Source organism: Gavialis gangeticus, unplaced genomic scaffold, assembly GCF_001723915.1.
Source record: "Gavialis gangeticus isolate Ggan-Ray unplaced genomic scaffold, GavGan_comp1, whole genome shotgun sequence".
NCBI lineage: Eukaryota > Metazoa > Chordata > Crocodylia > Gavialidae > Gavialis > Gavialis gangeticus.
Genome location: NW_017728992.1, coordinates 101,938,261 through 101,942,700, shown reverse-complemented (window position 1 = coordinate 101,942,700; position 4,440 = coordinate 101,938,261).

Here is a 4,440-nt window from a genome sequence, read left to right as displayed (position 1 = left end):
GGGGTTTTGTTGTTCTCCCGCCCTGGTGGGGGGTCGGGCTAGAAGATCTACTAGGTCCCTTCCAACCCTAAATCTATGAAACTATGAAACTATGAAAGGGAGAAAAGTGGATCCGGCAAACTATCCATCAGCTTGACCTCTATCCCAGGGAAGGTCTTAGAAAAGATTTTTAAGAATGGCCTCTTTGATAAATTGGCTGATGGCAACATCCTAAGGGATAGCCAGCACGGGTCTGTTGCAGGTAGGTCTTGCTTGACCAATCTTATTTCCTTTTACGACCAAGTGACCTATCACCTGGACAAGGGAGAAGAGTTTGATGTTGTACATCTTGACTTCAAATAAGCCTTCGATCTGGTATCCCATAATCACCTCTTGGCAAAACTGGCTAATTACAGCCTTGGCCTCACCATGATCCGCTGGCTAGGGAATTGGCTCTTTGGTTAGACCCAGAGGGTGGTGATCAATGGAAGTCAATCGTCATGGGGCCCAGTAACCAGTGCGGTCCCCCAAGCCTCTGTCCTTGGGCCAAGACTATTCAACATCTTCATTAATGATACGGACACTAGTATCAGAAGCGGACTGGCCAAGTTCGCTGATGACACCAAATAAAGCATCCACACCTGAGGATAGGAGGGTGATCCAGGCTGAACTTGACAGGCACAGGAAATGGGCAAATGAGAACCTGATGGTGTTTAACACTGAAAAATGCAAGGTTCTTCACCTTAGGAGGAAAAACCTGTGGCATGCTTATAGGCTCGGCAGTGCTACACTGGCTAGCACCACAGACAAAAGGGACTTGGGAGTCATGATTGACCACAAGATGAACATGAGCCTGCAGTGTGATGCTGCTGCTAGTAAAGCAAGCAAAACACTAGCTTGCATCCATAGATGTTTCTCAAGCAAATCCCAAGATGTCATTCTCACTCAGCCTTGGTGAGGCCGCAGCTGGAGTACTGCATCCAGTTTTGGGCTCCACAATTCAAAAAGGATGTGGAGAAGCTTGAGAGGGTGTAAAGGAGAGCCACACGCATGATCAGAGGTTAGGAAAATAGACCTTATGAAGACAGGCTGAGAGCCATGGGACTCTTCCACCTGGACAAGCACAGGCTCAGGGGTGATCTGGAGGCCACCTATAAGTTTATCAGGGGTGACCACCAGGATCTGGGGGAAAGTCTGTTCACCAGAGCGCCCCAAGGGATGACAAGGTCGAATAGTAACCAACTCCTCCACGACCATTTCAGGCTAGACATAAGGAAGAACTTCTTTACCGTCCGAGCCCCCAAGGTTTGAAATAGACTGCCACCAGAGGTGTTTTAAGCACCTACTTTGAATGCCTTCAAGCGACATTTGGATGTCTATCTTGCTGGGATCCTATGACCCCTGCTGACTTCCTGCCCCTGGGGCAGGGGGCTGGACTCAAGGATCTTCCGAGGTCCCTTCCAGCCCTAATGTCTAAAAAAATGTCTATGAAAGATCTCATAAAGTACAATAAACAAGCACAAGCTTGTGTAACATAATGGTCAAATGTGATGTAGAGACATGAGCAGATCACCCTTGTTGCTCTTCTCTGTACCCAAAAGTATCTAATAGAGACAGAAGGAGGTGGGGAGAGACCATAACTGCATATAAGAGGTCTGTCAAGTTGAAGAGGCTGGGGGATGCACACCCCATAAACTGCACTAGCAGGGCTGCACACCCTGATGGCTGCACAAGGGTTTCATAGACATTAGGGCTGGAAGGGACCTTGGAAGATGATCAAGTCCAGCCCCCTGCCCCAGGAGCAGGAAGTCAGCTGGGGTCATAGGATCCCAGCAAGAAAAACATCCAGGTTTTTCCACCCTGGGCTGCCGACCCCACAGATGCTGCAACCTCTATCACTGCATCATGCACCCACAATCCCTTTCAACCCCCACATGCCCTGCTGTACTATGCACTCACCCTCAGTTCTCTATGCTGTTGTACTGCCCTGCCCCTGGAGTGAGGGCAGGAAGTAGTAGCCAGAGGTGGGAAAGGGAGCCTGGAGACTGTGGCTGTGGAGTGATGAGGTGGAAGCAGCAGCTAGACAGCAGCCGGAGAAGGGGGCGGGGGGGGACTGCCATTTAACCCTTTATAAGCTGCTAGTCAGACAGCCTTGGCATACATTCAAGGTGTAGGCATAAGATTATACAGTGGCCTAATAATATTTTCTGCTTTTGTTTATTAATAAGTTCCCTTATTAACAATCCTGAACCTTCTATTTGCTTTTGTGTCTGCTGCCAAACACTGGGTTGATATTTTCAGAGAACTATGCCCAAGGTCTATTTGCCGAGTAGTTACACTCAATGTAGAGCCTATCATCTTGTATGTGCGTCTTCCTTTTTCTTTTTCTCCCCCTGTGTGCATCACTTTGCACTTATCAATTAACTTGATCTACCATTATGCTTTGATTTTTACAACCTAAATAAATTTGATTTCACTGGGCTGGCTGCAGCAGCCTTACCTTGGGTTCTGGGGGCCTCCCAGTGCTGCAGCAGTGGCAATCCTGCTGCTTGGAGCCTGGCAGTCAGCCACATGCGTCTGGGCGGCCAGGCTCCTGTTTTGAGCAGTGCACACTGCCTCTGCATGCACTGCTCTTTTTTTCAAAATATCCCCCTGGGCTGCTCCCTTGCAGTGCAGAGAACAGCTGAACGTACAGTATGTGGTGCTGCAGATGTGTTTGTGGTGCTACATACTGCATGGCTGCACTTGTCCAGATGTGTTCTTAGTGTTTGCAAGTGCAACCGTTAGGCCACAGTAAACTATTTAACTCTGCCATAGGTTAGTACTCGTAAGCACAAGTACTATCCGGTGGCAGTGTTATTTAGTGCACAGCAACACAAGTGTAGATGCTAACAGTCCTGGATTGGACACAAGGACGCTTCAGTGCAGGGGTTGCCTGTTGGCAAGTTCCTCACTGAAGCACCCTCATGCCCCAGCAAGCGCCTCTGTAGCACACTAAGCCAAGTCAAAGCAACCTCAGACTAGCAGGCTGACCCCCTGGACCTCCTGCCAAGCAGAGCTGCTCTAACCCAGCTCAATGTGCTGCAGTCCTGGGTACACATGTAAATGCAGTGCCCAGGAGCAATCAACTCTGGAATGATGTACTCTGGAGGTTATTGCATCCCATATGTACTCTTTTACTTTGAAAGCAGAAGCTAAGCTGTGGTAATTTACCCTCCTTTCACTGAGGGCTACACTGCTGCGAGTTAGCTTCTACTTCATGCAAGGTAAATACATGCATGTGACCTGTTGCTGCAGAGCAGATGGCATGCAATAAAGCCATCCATCTTTCTACTCTGCAGCAAATGTGCTTTATGACCATAACCATGGCTAGTAAATGTCTTAAAGTTAAGAAAGATTAAACTGTAAGCTCTTTATGGTTTGGCCCATCTCCTGATTTACTCTTCCTCCCTCCTGCCCTCACAGCCATAACTCTGCAAATCAGGAACTAGAAACATGGAAACTTCCACCTGACCAAAGGAGAAAAATGGTAAAGAATTGGAAGAGGGAAAAGAGGAATAAAACCATTCTAACCACTGCCCCACCAAATCACTGACTGCCATCTAATCAAGAAAAGCATTGGGGACTCTCCATCACTGGCTTTTAGTAGAGCTTGCCAGAAATATTTTGCAAAGTTAGAACTTTGAAGCCTTTTACCATTAGTCCTCAACCAGCATTCTGTCCAGCATTCACTTATTTCCACGAGAGCTCAGCCCAGGGAAAGATTATGGAGGAACCCATGTGGTGGCTCTGGATGGTATATTAGTCTGTGTGGTTTTGTCTACTCTATTGTGTTTTAAGCCTATCTTGTACTAGTGCCAAGATGGGCTTCCAGAGCAGTTGAGATATCTTTTGCTATAAAGACATAAGGTTTAAAACCTGCTTGGGAACTCTTAATGAAGGTTGCTCCTGGGTGACCCAGCTGTAAAGGGGCCATTTATCCTAGGGACTTAAAGCTAACTTGCCATGATATTAGCTGCATCACTCACTTGTGTGCCATTAGCTATGGATGCTAGCAAGCCTCTCACACTTGCCCTGCTACTAGGCTAGGGCAGACTTTCTTTGAGTCTCTTTAATCTCACGCCAATTTTAGCTCCCAGCCGGGTCATGAGGCGCTACAGGGATTTGGGAGTGGGGCTAAGGGGTCTGGGGGCACAGGTGGTGTTCTCGTCGATCCTCCCAGTCTCGGGCTATGGGCTGAAGAGGGAGAGGAGGATCCACGTAGTCAACCAAAGACAGTGGCGCTGGTGTCACCGGAAAGGCTTTGGCTTCCATGACCACAGCCCGTTCTCTGGCAACAGAGGCAGCAAGCTGCTGGGAAGAGATGGCCTCCACCTCTCTCCCCTGAGGAGGCTCTTCTCAGCCAGACTGGTTGAACTGCTCCACCGGGCTTTAAACTAAGCCCGTTGGGGGACGGGGGGG